This window comes from Caretta caretta, chromosome 24 (genome assembly GCF_965140235.1).
Source record: "Caretta caretta isolate rCarCar2 chromosome 24, rCarCar1.hap1, whole genome shotgun sequence".
In the NCBI taxonomy this organism is placed as follows: Eukaryota; Metazoa; Chordata; order Testudines; family Cheloniidae; genus Caretta; species Caretta caretta.
Window position 1 is genome coordinate 9,640,332 of NC_134229.1, and position 20,771 is coordinate 9,661,102.

General features: G+C 55.3%; 1 protein-coding gene across 4 annotated transcripts in view; it reads left to right on the forward strand.

The window, feature by feature from the left end:
- The window catches only part of SEMA6C (semaphorin 6C), an 88,910-nt gene that overhangs the window by 18,736 nt on the left and 49,403 nt on the right, over positions 1 to 20,771 (forward strand). For all 4 annotated transcript variants that reach the window (XM_048828607.2, XM_048828606.2, XM_048828608.2 and 1 more), the window contains exon 2: positions 10,323 to 10,402. The gene's annotated coding sequence lies outside the window, so the exon portion shown is untranslated. The remainder of the gene's footprint in view (positions 1 to 10,322; positions 10,403 to 20,771) is intronic.

A 20,771-nucleotide genomic window follows, 5' to 3' on the forward strand; every position in this document is an offset into this window, starting at 1 on the left:
TGTGTCGATGGATATTCACTCCCTGAAATTGCTGAGCCATTTGTTGCTGGGAGAATTAGGAGCAGGGCTTCAAACGGGCGGGGGATGCTGAGTGGGGCTGGTGCAGGGACTGGCGCACGGTGGCCTGAGCCACGCAGGGGGTGGGCAGCCGTGTGCCGTACCAGGCTGTCCATCGTCTCCACTGTCGTGGAGTTAGGGGGACCCAGCCTGGAGGTGACAGAGGCCCAGGGCACCAGGGCCAGGAGGAAGGGTGAGCTGGAGGCGAAAGGAATAGCTGCGGGATGGGGGCATGTTACCCAGGGTTTTTAGACCCCACAGCAGGGCAACTTCACTGTTTCACTCAGGCAGCGTCAGGAAATCAATCAGTGGGAACCCAGCAATTCCATCTGATAAAAGATTAATGCGAGTAACCGTGCGCTATCTAAAATGCAGTTTATTAGATTTAAGCACACACAGGCAGAAGCAACAGGTTTAGGACACTCCAGATATTTACCTTAATTCTGAAACAATATTGGGTAATTAACAGCGGGTTCGCAGTGGCCAGTTGCTCACCCACTGGGGAAAAACCGGTGTTATGAAAAAACATTCCTCAAAATGGCTTCAGAGGACGGCTTTGAAGTCCACTATATTAGCTAGTTTTTTATAACTCGCTTTTATAAAAGACACAGGTTACAATCACCCCTAGAAAATTATTACATTTTAAAATTTGTAATAAATGTTTCATATTGAAGGCACCCAGACATAAGGATTTTTATTTACTTAATTTATTTTTACTTTTATTTGTTCACTTGTTTTCCCCCTTTTTCCATTCTAATTAGCAGAAACTGCCAGCTCGTTTTGACCTTGCCTCTAAAAGCTTGCTTTCCAATTAACCCTCTACTGTGTGGTGTTTTATTTGATTAATTTGTGATGGCTGAATGCACATAATATGGTTGCAATTAGTTTGATTACAATCTGGGGTACACACACCCCTTAAATCTGGGGTAACAGGGAGCACCCGCTGTTAGGATCCAGACTGGTCTTGCCCTGGAAAGCGTCAGAGAACTTCAATCTTCAGCCCCTGCCCTTCCCCGAAAAATGGTGTTAAATTCACCCCCAAATATGAGAATGATTGGGTGTGGGGGGGAGTTTTAGTCCTGACTCCAAATCCCCTGCTCTAATCATTACACCCCACTCCCTTCCCAGAGCTGGGAAATAGAACCCAGGAGTCCTGACTCCCAGCCCCTGGCTCTAACCACCAGACCCCACTCCCCTCCTTGAGCTAGATATGAAATTCAGGCGTCCTGACTGCTAGCCCTGTGCTGTGCCCACTGACCCATCCTGTCTCTCGCAGCTCTGCCCACTTTGATTGCCCTCTCCCCTGCTAAACTCCCAGGCTTCAGCCAGAATTTTCACAAGAGCATTGCACGTTGGATGCACATTGCTCTCCATACGCGGTCGTGCACACACACGCATGCACAAATGCATATGCGCACATCCACACACGTGTGCACACGCACATTTCTGCATGCCCCTTCTGAAGATCTGGCTCCTGTTGGGGGCTCTGCACACTTGGCTTCCAGACCCCGAGCCCTCATGGGAGTCAGGCCCTTTTCTGTCCCCCGCTAGTTACAGCCGAGAGGAGGTTGGAAAGCTTGGGCTCGCCTGTGGCTTCTGCTCTTTGTCTGCACCTCTCTGGGCTGGGGCGGGCAAGGAGCCAGCGTGGTCGGCTCTGCTTTTGGCTGGAGCCAGCCTGGGGCCGCCCAGAGCTGGTCACTGCCCCTCGGGTGGGGGAGGGAGGGGGAATGCTTGAATTCCCCAAAAAGGAGAGGGAAAGCAGCTGGTCAGTTTCAAGAAGCGCTCAGGAAGGATCAGGGCTCCAGCCAGTTAGACCTAGGCGTGGGGACTGCCCCAGGGACACCCCCCTGCGAACCGCCACAGCGGAGTGCATCCTCCAGCCTGGGAAACCCCCACTGTCATCGCACAGCTCAGCCCCACGGAGCATGGGCGAGATCCCCAGCAGGTGTAAATGGGCATCACTCCGTTGGAGTCAATGGGCCAGATCCCCCACGGGGTAAATGCGCGTCACTCCATTGGAGTCAATGGGGTCAGAACCCCCGCGGTTTAAATCAGTGAAGTCAATGGAGCTGCGCTATCTTGCGTCCGCTAACGATCTGGCTCTGGGCCGTGCCCATTAAATCAAACCTGCATGTGCTTAAAGCACCTGGGTGTGTCTCTGAGCTCAGGGCCCAGTGACCAGGCCGGTCCCATCTCAGTTGGGACTTCTAGGCATTAGTGGAATACAAATAACGAATACAAGGGGGCCGATGCACCGTGGCCCGGCCGCCGGGCAGTTGCCTGCACCAGTGCAAAGTGGAGGGGTGTGGGTGGGAGGGGGGACTCTCTTTGCCCTGATGCAAACGACTGGCTGACCACAGGGCGACAGGGCATTGGACCCGCTGAGTCTAGTTCAGGGGAAGGATTTGGGGTGGGAGGGCAGCTGCATGAGCATGCAGGTATCCATGCACGTCATAGCTTGTGCATAGAGATCAGTGCTCTGTGTGTGTGTGTGTGAGGGTGTGCACCACGGTAATCAGTGCAGCTGAGCACCTCTGGACTGGCTTTGACGAGCGTCGGGCCGGTGAGGTCTGGGCCACGGCGCAGGCTGCAGTCCGGTGTCGTTCCCGTGCCCGAGGCGAGCCATCGCTTACCCCGTTGCTGACTCTCCCCACACCAACAGTAGTTAGCTGTGATAAATTGTGGGCTCTTTAATAATTAAGAAGAAAGTTGGCAGCCCTTAAAATGGCTCCCCGCCTGCGCTAGGATTCACACTGGGGCTGTTACTTCGCCTCCGTAGAAGACGTGACTTCATTCGCTTCAGCGATGGCTTCCAAGTGCCACCTGCCACCCACGCCGTCATGTGCACACAGAGACCTGCGTGCAAAACTCCTGCGCACACAAACGTGCACACACATATATATACATGCCCACGTGCATGCATCCACACGCACATTCTTGTACACACCTGCACACACGTGCAGGCATCCAGATACACGCTCGTGCACATGCACACGCCCGAGCACACGCGTGTGCATGCACACGGATGCACGTGCACCGCCATACCTGTGCGCGTGCGTACACACGTGCAAACACACCTGCACACACACAGGTGGACACATATATGTACATGTGCATACGTCCACATGCAGACTCATGCAAGCATCTGCATGTACACTCTTGTACATGCACACACGTGCAGGCGTCCATATGCGTGCTCGTGCAGACACATGCACCTGAGCACACGCGTGTGCATGCACACAGATGCACATGCACAGCCATACCTGTGTGCATGCCTACACACGTGCAAACACACCTGCACACACAAATAAGCACACATATGTGCGTGCACACACAAGCCCTCCTCTCCTGTGGAGCAACCCCTCCTTCTTCCACCACATTGTGCAAAGCCGAGCCGGCTTCCTCCCCTGTAGTGGTGGCCTTGCCAGCCTTGAGCGGTGTGAATCCTGCGTCGGTGTCAGCCGTTCACAGCGGCTAAAGGCAGCTGCAGTTTGGTGCAGAATGGGCATTGGCCATGGCAGCCTGGCGTTTTGTCAGGGGCGGGTGCCACAACGGAAATGGGGCTGCCAGCCAGCCAGCTCTGCCCTTGTTAACCCTTTGAGGCCGGCCGTCATTGGGCAGCATGGACTAATGATTAAAGCACTGGGCTGAGAGTCAGAACTCCTGGCCCCAGTGTGAATCCTGGGGTCAATTCCCTGCCACGTGTCCTGAAGCACATTACGTTGCCCCACCATGCCTCAGTTTCCCTACCCGTAACATGGGTCTGACAGTGACCACAATAAGCCATTGTTTGTAAAGCACCTTGTAGGGTCTCTCATGGATGCTATTGTAGGGTCCTTCACAGACAGTGACTTGTTATTGTAGGGTCTCCTAATGATGCAGCCCGATGCACTCCCCTCTCCCATCCCACTCACACCACTCCCTGCCCTGACCCTTGGCATTAATAGTGATTTATTGTCTTGAATTTAATTATTTACGTTTCAAATAATAAAGGCGGCTTTAGGAGTCCTGACCTCATTAATGGTCCAGTCGATACAATTGCATGGATGCTTAACGCCCCGCCTCCTCCGGGCTGCTCTGGGCACTAGGCACGCTGACCGCCCAGTTGGGGTGAGGGCGGGCAGGGGTCTGAGCTGGGGGGCACTCACCAGCAGGAGAAGACAGGAGTGGATCTGACCTGGGGGGGGGGCACGCGCCCGGGGATGGCACAGCATAGCAGCTCACTAGTTCTCCTTTAACTAAAATCTGTGATGTGCCCGGAACTTATTGCCTTTGAACCCAGGAGTCCTGACTCCCCTGGCCGCGAGACCATGCTCCTTTGAGGAACCCAGGAGTCCTGACTCTCCAGCTCCTCCCTGCTGTAACCACTAGAGCCCTTTCCCCTCCCAGAGCTGGGATCACAGCCCAGGACTCCAGGTTCCCACCCCGCACCCTGCTTTAACCACTAGGCCCCGCTCCGTTCCTAGAGCTGGAAAGAGAACCCAGGTGCCCTGGCTCAGCAATGCTCAAAGGCAGGAGCACGTCCTACTGAACCCCCCCCCCCACACACACACACACATACACACAGCTCCGCACCCCCTGCTGGGGCACTGCACTGGCTCAGAGAAGAGCGCCCTCTGCTGGGGCAGCAGCTGCGCTATTCCCCACCTGTCCCCAGTACTACACAAGGGCTTTGGCTCAGCACTGCCTCCTGTTGGGTCTCCCCCGCCAGGCTGCACTCGTATCGACGCCCCCCACCCGGCGCTGGGAAACACCAGGCTCCAAAGAGTTCACCGGGCCAGGTCTCCTCTCAGCAGCAGCCTGTTGGCTTTGGCTGGGGAGCCAGACCAGGACAAGGGCTGCTGTGGTTTCCTCTTGTCCACCACAGGAATCAGCCACTGGGTATTTGACAGGAGTCAGGACTCCTGGTTCCCAGCCACTCCACTGAGACCAGTGGACCCCACTCCCTTCCCAGAGCTCGGAACAGAACCCAGGAGTCCTGGCTCCCAGCCCCCCACTTTAACCACTAGACCCCACTCCCCTCCCAGAGCTTCATTCCCAGCATTGGGCTTGATGTCAGGACTACTGGGTTCTATTTCTGGCTCTGCTCTGCCCTGTTGTGTGACTGTGGTCACTGTGGGAGGCAGGATAAAAGGGTGGGTGGACCCTGGTCTGATCCAGTCCGGAAGTTCCTGTATTTCCTTCCATTAAAACACATAGAGAGTGAGCCCCTAAGAACACCCCACTCATTGCACTGATGGCTGCTGGCTCAGTTGTCAATGAGAACAAGTAGCCTGGTATCATGCGGGGGCCCTGCTCTCAGTTGTGCCAGGCACTGAACACACCCGACAGGCTCTCGGTCGGGGTCTGTGCAGCGCCCGTCACAACGGGGCCCTGCTCTGGCCCGGGGTCCGTGCAGCGCCCGGCACAACGGGGCCCTGCTCTCGGTCGGGGTCCGTGCAGCGCCCGGCACAACGGGGCCCTGCTCTCGGTCGGGGTCCGTGCAGCGCCCGGCACAACGGGGCCCTGCTCTCGGTCGGGGTCCGTGCAGCGCCCGGCACAACGGGGCCCTGATCTCGGTCGGGGTCCGTGCAGCGCCCGGCACAACGGGGCCCTGCTCTCGGTCGGGGTCCGTGCAGCGCCCGGCACAACGGGGCCCTGCTCTCGGTCGGGGTCCGTGCAGCGCCCGGCACAACGGGGCCCTGCTCTCGGTCGGGGTCCGTGCAGCGCCCGGCACAACGGGGCCCTGCTCTCGGTCGGGGTCCGTGCAGCGCCCGGCACAACGGGGCCCTGCTCTCGGTCGGGGTCCGTGCAGCGCCCGGCACAACGGGGCCCTGCTCTCGGTCGGGGTCCGTGCAGCGCCCGGCACAACGGGGCCCTGCTCTCGGTCGGGGTCAGTGCAGCGCCCGGCACAACGGGGCCCTGATCTCGGTCGGGGTCTGTGCAGCGCCCGGCACAACGGGGGCCCTGATCTCGGTCGGGGTCTGTGCAGCGCCTGGCACATCGGGGCCCTGCTCTCGGTCGGGGTCTGTGCAGCGCCCGGCACAACGGGGCCTTGCTCTGGCCCGGGGTCTGTGCAGCGCCTGGCACAATGGGGGCCCTGCTCTTGGCCAGCATGACCATAATACACATATCAACAGCCAGTGCCCTGGATCTCACTGCAGCGGCTGTTCCGCAGGCTGGATGGAGATCGGCCCCACGCTCCTTGGCCTTGGGCTGGCCAGCACCCAGGGACTTCCAACGGGCTGGTCTTGGCGCTCGCATATGGTGTCACGCTCCACACAGCAAACTTCTATGGGGGGCAATTACCTTCTGCCGAGAACCGTCCGGGAGATCAGCCAAGGGAGCTGGGAAGAACATGAAGGGGGAGGCAGCTTAGCTGGGTCGCTGAGCCCTGGACATCCTTCGCTCCCCCAGGCAGCTTAAACTCTTGATGCTCCTGTGCAGAACGTAGATCATGAGTGAGGCACGAGTTTCTCCAGCCAGGGCATGTTTCCTGGAAAGCCCCTGGGTGATTCAGCCCTGTGGTTCCAAGCTAAAGCCTGTACGAGCCCTGAGCTCGGGCTCTCTCTGTTTCCCCACCGTGCTCTGCACCTCTGGAGTCCCCCGTCCCCCTCGCCACGTTTTACAGCAGTGCCGTCCCGTTGCACCGTCTGACTGTTGTTTGGGATGCTGTGGTAGCACCAACCAAGATCAGGGTCCCCTTGTGCTGGGGGCTGCACAGATGCAGGGTGAGAGACAGTCCTGGCCCCAGACAGCTCACAGCATGAGCAGAGCAGACAAAGGGTGGGGGGCAGGTCTCCAAGCTCTTTGTGGCAGGGAGTCTCCCTTAGTTCAGATCAGCTCAGTGTCCAGCATAACGGGGCCCTGCTCTCAGTCGGTGTCTGTGCAGCGCCTGACACAACGGGGCACTGCTCTCGCCCAGGGTCTGTGCAGCGCCTGACACAATGGGGCCCTGCTCTCAGCTGGGGTCTATCCAGCACCCGGCACAACGGCGCCCTGCTCTCGCCCAGGGTCTGTGCAGCGCCTGACACAACGGGGCCCTGCTCTCAGCTGGGGTCTATCCAGCGCCCAGGACAACGGGGCCCTGCTCTCAGTCAGTGTCTGTGCAGCACCTGGCATAACAGGGCCCTGCTCTCGCCCGGGGTCTGTGCAGCGCCTGACACAATGGGGCCGTGGATCCTCTTGCAGCGGCTGCTTCCCCAGGAGCTGGCAGGGCCCCGCGTGGGCAGCGGGCAATCTGCCCTCAATTCCCTGCTCTGCACAGAGACCGGCTCCCTCAGGATTTCCCACACGTGTTAGCAATCAAGGCCGATCAGACCTTTCTGAGGGAGCTGGAGTGGAAAGCGCAACAATTACACCCCTGTTATAGCCCCCCTCCTGCTCTTTCTCTTAGGGACTCCCCCCCATGCATTTCATTTCCTCTTCACTGAGCCCAATTAAAACGCCACGTTTCCGTCACGGATCCGATCTGCTTTTGTTTCCCTCCGACGCAGCCCAGCGAGCCTGGCAATCTTGGGTTTGCAGTGGGCGGGGAGGGGGGTGAGAATATCCCTGGTCCCCGGGGGCAGGCGTGGTGGCCGCGCAGCTGGACTCAGATGTCAGAGCGACGGAGAGAGGGAAATTGACTGGGAAAGAGGCTGTGGTCGCAAAGCTTCAGTTGTACCGCCTCCGTGTCTGGAGAACTTCATTCGTCCCGCAGGGAGCAGCTGAGCGCCTCGTGAGTCCCCTCCCCGGGCACGGCCCAAGAGCCAGCCCCTTGGTCCAGGCTGGGAGCAATGGGATCTGGCAGGGCTGGGATAGCATGGGGGGCGGGGGGTTGTGGGTTGGGACAGAGGGGCACTGACAGTTTGATCGGGGCCCCGAGACTGGAACTGCGGCATGTGCCCTAGGGTCAGAGCAAAGCGTGGCAGCAGAGCTGCCCAGGGGAAGCTTGCATTGCCCCTGCCTGCCTCACGGCTGGCAGTACCCTCCCTGGCTGGTGCTGCCCACAGGCACATGGGCCACATGCCCACGGCTGCTGAGCCAGCATGCTCCCTGACCTGCTTGGAAGCTGTTCCTAACCTCCCTAAAGTGGGCGTAATCCAGATCCAGCTGTTGGCGTTTAACCAGGAAGCCTTGGCGCATCTGCCTCTGGCACCGCAGCCCGCGGGAAGACTTCGTGGAGTTTCTCTGTGCCATGCAAATGAAGCGGGACGGCTCCTGTGACACCCGGGCAGCCTTCAATCAGGGAAACAAAAGGCCTCTCTGACTCTGCACTGAATCTCCCCATTTATCCCGAAATTGCCTCTTGCATGGGATGCTGTCCCATGCGGGTCGGCTGATCCCTGGCTCAGATAATGCGCCTCCTTAGGGGTCGCATGGCCAGGGGCTCGGACTCACCCTGCTGCTCAAGGCCTCTCTGAAGGCGGCCTGGTAACACCCTGTGGCCTCGGTCTGAGCAGCCAGGTAGGGAGAGAGCAGCTGGGGCAGGCGTGGGTAGATCAGGTTTTGGGTCACACGCTTGCCTGCCTAGAAGGCTGGAGTAGCACGATGCGGCCCACAGGGAGCCCCGGATCGAATCTCGGTGGGGGAAGCAGCTCGTGGCTCCGCATCCGACTCGCGGCGCTGGTCGTTGGGGCTCCCCTTTCTGCGGGCGCAGGTGGGCGGCAGCTGAGATTTCAGTGGCACCTGGAGGCAGGGAGGGTCCCTGTGTGTGCCTGTCACCGTCCACCCTGCCTGCCTTTCTTTCCCCAGGCAGAGCAATTTGGGGGAGCCCCCTTTCCCTGCTAGGATGCTGGCTCTGCCACTTGACCCTGACTGTGAAGACCAAGCGGCTTGTCTTGCTGGGCTGGCATCGTTGGGCACCTGCCTCCCCCGTCCTGCTGGCCTGGGCACCTCGGGGGTTCGGTTACACAGTCAGGGCTGGACACCCTCCTGTGCTCCCCGAGCCGGTTTCCAGCCCCCTCTCACCCGTTCTTCTCAACCCCGTAACCCTTTCACTGCCGGTTTCCTCTGCACCCTCCCCACCCAGCCCTGCCATTAGCCCTCCATCCATTCGGGGTAGGCGGGGGCGTGATGGGGCAATCTGCGCCCCCCCCCCCCAGCTCCTTGTCAGCGCCCGCAGCACCCACCTGGGGAAGCCCCACTGGCTGTCGCCACCTGCTGGAGGGAGAGCATGTGGGTGGGTCTGACGGGGGGATATGTATAACCTTGCTCAGCGGCACATCTGCAGCTGGATTGCAGGGCTCGCAGCACAAGGGTCTCGTTCCTGCCCCCCAACCCTCCGCCGAGGCCGGCTATCTGGAGACCCCCCTGCCCCATCCGCCATAGGGATCTATATCCATTGATGCAGGGCTCTCTAACAGGGCTATTTCTGTCACGCTGCTGACTTTGCTTCCTTCGGAGTCGCCGTCCGGCTAAAAATAACTCCCCCCCGGGATCGTCTGGTGGGAGCTCCATCCTGGGGCCGTGTCCCCACTGGGACTAGGGTCACATGCTGGGGGGGGGGAGGGGGGTATGCGCCGGGGGACAGTGCTGAGAGTGCCTGGCTCAGAGGTACCAGCCGGCACGAGGTGAAAGGGTGGCAGATGAGGTTGGGTGTGCCCAACCTGTGGGGCAGGGAGGAGGCGGCTCCCAGGGGTGCCTGTGAATTATGTGAACCTGAGCACAGCCCCTGTGCATGCCCCTGGCCGCACCCAATCCTGTGCTGTGACCCATCAGCCCATGCCTAGTTCCCAGGTTTAGCTCTGGGGCTTCGGGGGAGCTGGGAGTTCCCCTCTGGATCAGGCTGTCCCCTGACTGCAGACGCGGGGGTGGCTAACCTCTACTTTGCTTCCTCTGTCTGTGTATTTGGGGGTTGCGTATGCCCATGCGTGTGCATGCCTGGGGCACGCGTGTCAGCCACAAGCTCCCAGCCTCGCCCTCTCTGATCGGTGGCACCTGATCCAGGGGGACCCGTGCCCAGTGGGCGTCTCGCCCAGTGCCAAAGAGGAGTAGCGCTGCCCTGTGATGCCCAGATGCTGTCCGGCAGACACTGCCCCCCCCCCACTTGGCCTAGCCAGGCCTGTGTCTCTCTTACTAGAATTCTTCGGTTCGTTAGTGGGTAATTACCTTGGGGACCAATGGGCTACTTGGGCCGTGGAGCAGACGGCAGGGCTGGGGCACTGTGCCCCTGGCAGTGCCACGATCCTGGTTCAGTGCCATCCCCATGCAGCTGACTGAACACAGGTCCTCGATACCCCCCCGTGCTGCCTGTCTGACCTTGTATCTCACCTCCCTCCCCTTTGAATTGTGTCTCCCCTCAGCCTTGCTGGACCCCCAGAGTCGCCCAAGTGCCTGGCCAGCCCCGGCCGTGCATAGCTGCCCCCGGACCCTGGAAGCTAAGGTAAGGCCGCGGCCGGCAGTAGGGTGTGGGGGCGGGGGGGGGGCATTCTCGCCTTGTGTTTTGCAATGCCTCCTCCTGACCAGCAGGGGGTCTCTTTGCCCCCCACAATATTCAGGCTGCAAAGGGGCGGGGGCTGGCGCTCTCTGTGGTGTCCCAGGAGTGCTCTAGGCATGTATATCGGTCAAGAGTTAGGAGATAAGGGGCCAGCTGCAGGCACCTGCCGAGTATGGAGCCCAGCTCCTTGCAGGATCTGTGCACCTCAGAGGATTGTGTGTTTGGTGTCAATGGCTTCCTCTGGCAGCTCTCCTCAGGGGTGGGGCGGGGGTATTTCCATTGCAGTTTGATGCCCCTCCTGGCATGGCGTCTTGGACCCAGCGAGCCAGGATCTTGGGATGATGCAGAGCACGGCGCAGGAACGGGACAGGGTTGGTGGTTCAAGGCTGAAGCAGAGGGGATGTGGCAGTTCCGAGTTATTCACGGGGTACAGAGCTGTGATCTTGGGGTCCCAGTTCAGGTTGTCGCAGTCTTGGAGTTTGGGCACAGGAGGCTTGGATGCAGGGCTTCTGGGGCAGCTAAGGAGTTTGGTTTTGCCCCCATGGCCTCTGGCCAACTCCATGCTTCTGGGTCCCTCAGCCCCGATCTCTCCCACCGATTGCCTGGGCCGAGCCCCTTCTTATCCCATCATGGTGATGCGGTGGGAGCCCTCTCCCCCGCCTGGGTAACATGGCCTGTCACTTGCACACATTCCTGCCTTGGCCAAGGATGGGGTAAGACTGGGGCCTCGGTTAGGCCCAGGGAAGAGCTGGAGTCCAGAAGCTGCTGTACCCTGCTTTCTGAGGAAGGAGTGATTGGCTGGATACTAGGGCTTTCGTCCTGTGTTGTCTGCCCTGCCCTGAGTCAGCCATGGGGTAGCACCGCACTGGCATGGAGTAGTAACTCACAGGCAGAGTAAGGTAGCTCCCATGGACTTGAAGGCTGGAGACACCCAGCCCTCCCCTGCCCCGCGCCCTTCTGCAGCAGCCAGCCGGGAAAGTCACCCTTCCCCATGCAGCCTTCGCGCAGCATCCCGTGAGAGCGGCTCTGGGAGCTGGAAATAGCATGGCACCTTCCCCCTGCTCCTAACTGCCCAGAACAAACCAGCTGGCTGATCCGTGCGATCCAACAGACCCTCTGGGTGGTGCTGTCGATCCACAGGGCGCTGGCTGCTGACAGTAAGCTAGGGGGAGAGGTAGATATACTGGAGGGTAGGGATAGGGTCTAGAGTGACCTAGACAAATTGGAGGATTGGGCCAAAAGAAATCTGATGAGGTTCAACAAGGACCAGTGCAGAGTCCTGCACTTACGATGGAAGAATCCCAGGCACTGTTACAGGCTGGGGACTGACTGGCTAAGCGGCAGTTCTGCAGAAAAGGACCTAGGGGTGACAGTGGACGAGAAACTGGATATGAGTCAGCAGTGGGCCCTTGTTGCCAAGAAGGCTAGCGGCATATTGGGCTGCATTAGTAGGAGCATTGCCAGCAGGTCGAGGGAAGTGATTATTCCCCTCTATTTGGCACTGGTGAGGCCACATCTGGAGTACTGCGTCCAGATTTGGGCCCCCCACTACAGAAAGGATGTGGACAAATTGGAGAGAGTCGAGCGGAGGGCAACGAAAATGAACAGGGGGCTGGGGCACATGACTTACGAGGAGAGGCTGAGGGAACTGGGCTTGTTTAGTCTGCAGAAGAGAAGAATGAGGGGGGATTTGATAGCAGCCTTCAACTACCAGAAGGGGGTTCCAAAGAGGATGGAGCTTGGCTGTTCTCGGTGGTGGCAGATGACAGAACAAGGAGCAATGGTCTGAAGTTGCAGTGGGGGAGGTCTAGGTTGGATATTAGGAAAAACTATTTCACGAGGAGGGTGGTGAAGCACTGGAATGGGTTACCTAGGGAGGTGGTGGAATCTCCATCCTTAGAGGTTTTTAAGGCCCAGTTTGACAAAGCCCTGGCTGGGATGATTTAGTTGGGGATTGGTCCTGCTTTGAGCAGGGGCTTGGACTAGATGACCTCCTGAGGTCTCTTCAAACCCTAATATTCTATGATTCTGTGATTTTATGACTGGCAAACACCGCGCTGCACCGAAGGTCTGAGATCTCAAAGCACTTTACAAAGTTATCATTGTCCCCATTTTACAGGTGGGTAAACTGAGGCACAGAGACGCTCAGGCCACTAATTTCGAACGTGGCCACTGCTTTGGGTACTGGATGTGAGGCAGCCAGGTTCTGGTATGAACAGAGTTCACCTGGCACTCCGATTCGGGCACCTAAAGAAGGGCTGGATTGTCAATGGCTCCGAACACCCCACAGATCCCTGGTGTGCTGGGATACTCAGATCCCACATCCGGAGTCCTGTGGGCAATCCTGCCCCTAAAACCTCTTAACACAGGCAACCAAGATTAGAGGCCACTTTGGAAAATGTTGGTCTCATTGACTTGTTGATGGCCAAGCTATAAATGAGTGTTAGCGGTGGGATCCGAACTGAAGTTAGTCTAGAAATTTTTTATGAAAATTTTTTTGCTGAAAAAAGCCAATTTGTCAGAACTGAAATAGTTTGTGGGGAGAGGGTCAGATGTGGCAAATTTCCCAGCTAGAAATTTTTTTTGAAAAAAAAAAAAGAAATAAAGGCTAGAAACTGTGGAAATGGGACATTCTGGTCTGTTCAAAAGGAAGAGTTTCATATTTTGTTTTGTTGTTCGAAACACCCTTTTGTTGCCACTTGTCCCTTAATGTAGGCATTTAAAAAACCGGTTCCACAGAAAGGAAACGTCAAACGCCAAAGAAAACGGTTCAGAATGATGAAAACAAAAGGTTTCGATTGCCCCAGACTGAAAAAAATTGGTTCATGGACACTTTTGAGATGTCAGAGTAGCAGCCGAGTTCGTCTGTGTGTGCGGTGACACCCATTGTTTCACGTTCTCTGTGTATATAAATCTCCCCACTGTGTTTTCCACTGAATGCATCCGATGAAGTGAGCTGTAGCCCATGAAAGCTTGTGCTCAACTAAATGTGTTAGTCTCTAAGGTGCCACGAGTCCTCTTGTTCTTTTGCGATTGGGATTTTTCATCTCAATTTGGGATGGAAAAAAAATTCAAAATCATGCAAGTCCTTGTGGGATGGGAAAACAGATCCCCCCCACCCAGCTCAGCAGGGTCTTTTCCAGTCTGACACGGGATCATTCCTTTTGTTTCCTTTCAAGGGGGGAGGGATAGCTCAGTGGTTTGAGCATTGGCCTGCTAAACCCAGGGTTGTGAGTTCAATCCTTGAGGGGGCCATTTGGGATCTGGGGCAAAAATTGGGGATTGGTCCTGCTTTGAGCAGGGGGTTGGACTAGATGATCTCCTGAGGTCTCTTCCAACCCTGATATTCTATGATTCTATGATCCTTTCTGGGGGAGGCTGAAACCAACAACCTTCCACCCAGTCTCTTACCCACTGATCTGTTCCCGCACATCAGGCAGCTTCCCCAGGGGAACTTCCCTTCGCTACTCCCCTGTCTGCTGTGGCCTTGGAAGCCGCCGGATGGCAGCCTATCGCTGTACTTATGCCGCCAAGGCTGGTGTGCGGGGGCAGGGACTCTGCAGCCGGAACGCAGCATCGCCAGTAGACGCAGCACAGAGATGCCCTTAGGACACGGGCATCAGCTTTTTAAACAAGTCAGATTGGTTGTTTCCACCTGCCCCTTTCTCTAGAAGAAATGAAAGTGATCCCCCCCGCACCCATCCCTGGCTCCGTCGATGGCAACGGGTTTGGGGCTCGTAACCATAACCCGTTCCAGTTTCCAGAATAAAAGTTACAGGAACAGAAATGGGGCCGCTCGTGCTCAGTGCAGACTGGACCAGGGTGGTGCCCAGCATGGACTGGTCCAGGTCTGGCCCAGGGGAAGGGATGCCCAGTGTGGACGGGGGGTGCTGAGTGCAGACTGGCCCAAGGCATGCAGGTGTATGCCAGGCGTGGAGTGACTGGCCCCAGGTGCTGTTGGCACCAGCTTGCTGTGGGGGTGCAGTGATTCGCACTAGCAGAGTGAGAGCTGTCTAGCACACAGCTGGGCCAGGGGTGCACGCTCCTGTCTGTGTTAATATTGGCACTGTGATGTAACAACGAGGTCCTGACCTCTGGGATCTCTTAGGTTCTCACTGTCCTGCGGTGTCCCGGCTCAACACCGCCTGCAGGCTTTCAAAACGTCCCTCCATTTCCCAGGAGCTGTGGCTGGAGACAGGGGCCCAGATCCTCTGCTGATGCAAACCAGCTCCATTAAACCTCTTTGCACCAGCTGCGGATCTGGGTCCAGGGTCACTTTTGTCACCTCCTGTCCTCATGGCAGTGGGAGGGGGACACGTCCCCGCCGCGCTCCTGGCAGCAGTGCCCAGGGCTTTGACGCTTGCCAAAGATGTGGTGTGTGTGTCAATCAAGAGCAATTACAGCCCTGCCCGGATTGAAACTAACGAGTCCCTCCTGACTCCCCTTCCCGGTCCCCCCGTTCGGTGTCCCCCCCTGCAGCCAGCTCCCTGCTGCTCACAAATGGATCCGAAAGCAGAGTCACTTCTCCCCCTGCATAAATTACTCCCAATCGGTTTCTGTCAGGTTCATATTCTTATTCATAAAGGCGACGGGGACTGAATTATTTATATTTTAATTTCCGATGCAGCCAGCCGAGGGCCCGGGGGAAGGATGGAGGGGTGCACAGGGCGGACGAGTCTGGGGAGCGGGCCAGGATCTCACCTGCTCAGCGGTGTGTACCATAGCCCCTGCACTGCCAGCAGCTGGCAGGGATTCTCCTTTAGCAGTGGGGAGGGGTTGTGGTTTGGGAGACAAGGAGGGGCGAGGGGCAGGCTAAGTAGGGGGATGGGGAAGCTGAAATCACATAGTGGGGGCTGCCGCGCCTGGTCAGCTCATCGCTCCGTCGCACCTCGGTGTCCTGCCTCCTCTTCTCCAACAGGGACTGGTGCAGAACAGCCCCACTCCCCTGGAATGGCTCCCTGTCTCCCTCCAGTGGCTGATTCATGTGTAGCAGTTTGGCAGAGGGTTCCTTAGCCCCACAGCCAGCGGGTCTGAGCTCCAGAGGCTGTGGGTTCAATCCCAGGCAGCAAAGCAGGCGAGGGGGAGGCAGCCAAGTCAGGCCATGGGGAAGCTGTAGGTTGCAGGGGCTCACGGGGCTCCTGAGGGGGCACAGTGCACCAGGCTGGCTGGGCTCTCCTAAAAGCTACAACTGGATCCAGCTGTTCCCCCCTCCCCGCCCCCGAACCCAGGGCCCTGTTGCACTGGGCACTGCACAGCTAAGAGTGAGAGACAGTCCCTCCCCTGAAGAGCTCACAGGCTGAACAGACCAGACAGACAGTGCGTAGGAAGGGAAACTGAGGCACAGCGTGGCGGAGTGACTTGCTCACAGTCACTGATTCAGAGGAAATCCCCTCCTGACCCTGTTCAGTTGGTGGTGGGCTCAGGCCCTAAAGCTGAAGGGTCCCTAGTCCTTTATAAACCCCATCTTCTCTCTAATGCAACAGTGGCTGGTCCCATTAGCTGTGGACCCTGTTCAGCCGTTGGCCTCAAGGACATCATGGGGCAGAGAGTTCCACAAGTCACTCAATAGAAAACGTTTCCTTTCCTCATGCTGCGCATTAGTTGCCTTTTAACTTCATTTGTCCCTCTCCCCTACTGCGAAGGGAAAGGGTGAATCCAGCCCCAGTGCAGGGGGAGGGGGCAGTTTTAAGCCAAGCCCCTCCCCAGGATCTCAGTATTAATGCGTGGGGGAGGATGCATTTGACTCATAGGGTGCAGGGCTGAGTGCGGGCTGGGGGGCAGGGGTCAGGACTCTTGGGTTCCATTCCCACCTCATGTGAAACAGGGGTTGGAAGCAGAAGTAAAGCTGAGAGAAGGAGTCACTATTGCGTTGTACGGACCTGGTTATTAGATGCCAAGGCCCAGCTCTTGCCTCAACCCAGTGTCGCTGGCCTGGAGGAAGCGGAAGAGCCAGCTGGAGCGCGGTCTAAAATTAGCCACCGCTCCGAGACAGCAGAATATAATGTGGGACTGATGAGACGTCATACATTAAATTTACATTTCGAATGGCCCAAGGTAAGAATTATATTGGCATGTGGGGTCCTGGGTTTTAATTGGCGTAATATTTCATTTAATTACATTGTCTATTTCAGACACCCGGCGTCTTCAATAGTAATAACCTTTCTCAATAGAGCGCCATTAAATCTGTGCCATTAACTCAGCATTTGCTCCTTTAACTGCTTGGTGCCTGCTTGGTGAGTGGGGCATATTGGTCAGGGCATTGCAGCTGCCTGCAGTGGGTGGGAGCTAGATCCCACTTTCTGTGACATAGTGGATGGAGCACTGGGCTGGGAGCCAGGATGGCTGGGTTTGATTCCTTGCTCTGTTACTGGCCTGCTGGGCGAATGTGGGCAAGTCACTTCATTCCTCTGTGCCTCAGTTTCCCCTCCTGCCTTTTGTCTGTCTGGTGTGTTGCGACGGAGCCCTACAAGGCTGGGGGTGTCTCTCACTAGGCGTGTGTGCAGCGCCTGATGCAACAGGGCCCTAATCTTGGGCTGGTGCTGCTGGTGACCCTCGGGCAGGATTTAAACCCAGGTCTGCGGAGTGGAACGACCATTGCTTTAGCTCAAACTACAGCTAAACCCCTGCTCTCCCCCACCTCTACCCTATAGGCTGCCCCACAGCCTCTACACTAAGCCAGAGGTGGGATCTCCCCAGGTCTGGCATCTCCATAACCCGGACCGGGCAGCCCAACTTCAGACCCTCTCAGCTCGCCCCTCAGCTAACCCCTGGATGCTTTTTGGTCATTTCCACTCCCAGAGGCCTCGCTGGCCTAATGCTGTGATGTCTTGGAAGGCCAACCCGTAGAAAAGGCAATGCAGCCTACCAGGCAGGGTGCTAGGCAGGACACCTGGGTTCTTTTCCCGCCTCTGCCACTGACCGGCTCTGTGATCTTGAGCAAAGCACTTTCCCTCTTGGTGCCTCCATTTCCCTTCCCGCCCTGAGGATCCTGCACTCTGTCTCTCACTATATGCTTGTCCAGCGCCTGGCGCCCTAGGGCCTGGATCGTCACAGATTCCAAGGCCAGAGGGGACCATTGTGATCATTTACTCTGACGTCTTGGATAGCTCGGGCCAGAGAGCTACCCCAAAGGAATTCCTAGCGCAGGGCTGTTAGAGAAACAGCCAGTCTTGATCAGTGACGGCGAATCCACCACGACCCTTGGGAAATTGTTTTGATGGTTAATTACCCACCTGTTAAAAACGTGCACCTTATTTCCAGTCTGAATGTGTCTAGCTTCAGCTGCCAGCCATTGGATCGTGTTTGACCTTTCTCAGCTAGACTGAAGAGCCCGTTATTAAATATTTGTTCCCCATCTAGGTACTTATAGACTGTGATCAAGTCACCCCTTAGCGTTCTCTTTGTTAAGCTAAATAGAATCACCTCCTGGAGTCTGTCACTCTAAGGCAGGTTTTCTAACCTTTTAATCATCTTTGGGGGTCTTCTCTGACCCCTCTGCAATTTATCAACATCCTTGAACTGTGGGCACCAGAACTGGACCCAGGATCGCACCAGCGCCAGATACGGAGGTCAAATCACCTCTCTGCTCCTACTCCTGATTCCCCTGTTTGTACATCCCAGGGTATTAGCCCATTTGGCCACAGCATCGCACTGGGAGCTCACGTTCAGCTGATTATCCACCAGGACCCCCCTTCCCTCACCCCCGATCTTGTTCAGAGTCTCTGCTTCCTAGGACAGAGTCCCCGTCCTGTAAGTACGGTTTGTGTTCTTTGTTCCTAGATGTATGCGTGTGCCCTCAGTTTAGCCAGCGATCCAGATCACTCTGTATTAGTGACCCGCCCTCTTCATTAATCACCACTTCCCCAATTTTTGCATCATCTGCAAGCTTCATCAGTGAGGATTTTTTGTTTTCTTCATTCATAAAAATGTTCAATAGGGTGAAGCCAAGAACCGATCCCTGCGGGACCCCACTAGAAACACACCCCCTCAATGGTTTGAATTACATCTGGAGACCTATCAGTTAGCCAGCTTTTAATCCATTTCATCTGTGCCATGTTAATTTGATATCTTTCCACTTTTTTAATCAAAATGCCGTGCAGTACCAAGTCAAATGCCGTACAGAAGTTTGTCTATTACATCGACACTATTACTTTTATCAATCAATCTTGTAATCGCATCAAAAAAAGATCATGTTAGACCAGATTTATTTTCCATAAACCCATGTTGATTGGCATTAATTATATTACCCTCCTTTAATTCTTTATTAATCGAGTGCCATGTCAGCCACTGCATTGTCTTGCAGGGGGCAGTGTCAGACCGACAGGCCTATAATTACCCGGTCATTCCATTTACCATTTTTAAATATTGGCACATCAGCAGCCTTCTTCTAGTCTTCTGGAACTTCCCCAGTGTTCCAGGATGTATTGAAAAGCAATATTAATGGTCCAGCGAGCTCCTGAGCCAGATCTGTTAAAACTCTTGGATGCAAGTTATCCAGACCTGCCGATTTAAAAATTTCAAACTTTAGCAGCTGCTGTTTATCCTCCTGAGATACTAGTGGAAATAAAAGAGTCTTATCTTTTGTTTTTCTCCTAAATACAGAATAGAAATATTAATTGAACACTTCTGCCTTTTCTGGATTGTTCTTGATAATTCTACCATTTCAATCTACTGATGGACCAGTATCATTGTTAAGATTCTTTTTTTCCCTATATACTCTAAAAAACTCGTTATGGTCCTTAACTCTGCTGGACATAGCAGTCTCCTTGTGTCCTTTGCTTCCCTTATCAATTTTCTACAGTTCCTAGCTTCTGATTTATTTTTGTTACTATCAGCTTCCCCTCTTTTCCATTTTATATATATTATTTTTTTATTTTTATAGCTGTCTTCACTTCCCCTCTAAACCAGACTGTTGGCTTTTTTTTAACTAATACAGCCTTCTTCCTTGATTGTGAAATTGTGTTTTCTTGGGCATCCACTAAAGCGTTCTTAAACAATTCCCAATGATTGTTCACATTTTTCTGATTAAATTATTCCTCCCAGCTGATTTGGCTTATAATTGTTTTCAACTTTGTGAAACTGGCCCTTGTAAAGCACCAAGTATATCTGTTGCTGGTCTGGACTTTATTCTGTGTGTACATTATAAATGTGATCAAGTCTAGATCACTTATACCTCAGGTTTCAGAGGAACAGCCGTGTTAGTCTGTATTCGCAAAAAGAAAAGGAGTACTTGTGGCACCTTAGAGACTAACCAATTTATTTGAGCATGAGCTTTCGTGAGCACGAAAGCTCATGCTCAAATAAATTGGTTAGTCTCTAAGGTGCCACAAGTACTCCTTTTCTTTTCACTTATACCTCAGTTACCATTAACTGTTAGTTCTGTGATCTGTCCCTCTTTATCTGTCAAGACAAGGTCTAATTCAGAATTCCCCTGTGTTGGCTGCAACATGTTTTGAGTTAGGAAATTGCAATCTATAATATTCAGAAATTCCGAGGATGTTTCGCAGCTGGCAGCGTGAGACCTCCAGTTTGTGTCACTCAAACTGAAATCTCCCATGATCATGCAGTTCTTGTTTTTGTTTTTTTGCTACACATTTTAGACAGGTGTGTAAGGAGCTGGTTGCCCTGTTGCCTAGTGTGATCAGGGGGCTTTCAGTTGCACTGTAAACCAAAGTAGGAAAGGGGTAGCCTTGTTGGCAGGACACTTAACGGGGACCCAGGAGACCCACTTCTATTCCCACCTCCAAATACATATATATTTTTTTTAAATTGTGGTGTGCCTCAGTTTCCCCACCAGTTAAATGGGGACTAATCCTTAGCAGATAAATCCCAGAACTCTCCACTTGTTTATTGCTGTAGCGCTGGGGCTCAGCACCCCACCCAGACATGCAGCCCATTTCTCTACCTGTGGCACAGTGATTTCTCTACAAGTTCCCAGCCCAGGTGATGCATCTGCAGTTAGAGATGATATTTAAATTGCAGCAAAGCACCAATTTGAGGCTGACACAAATTACCACTGAACGGGCCTGCGGGAGCGGTTGTTACTGGCTGGATCCTCTTTGATGCAGAGCTTAATTGTCTGCCATTAAATTTGCATTAAACCACAAAATGTTGCTGAATGAGAGATGAGGGTATGTCTGTGTGTGTGGGGGGGGCAATTCTCTGGCCTCTTTGCCCCATCCTGGCAGCATAAAAGGACCTTGGAGTGGGTGGAAACAGCCTCTCTGTGCACCAGCCCTGCTACTAGTCCCTGCTCCCAGCCCCTTCCCGCCCCCCAGCATTGGGGGTGTGGTCAGAGCACACTGCCCTCTGGCTA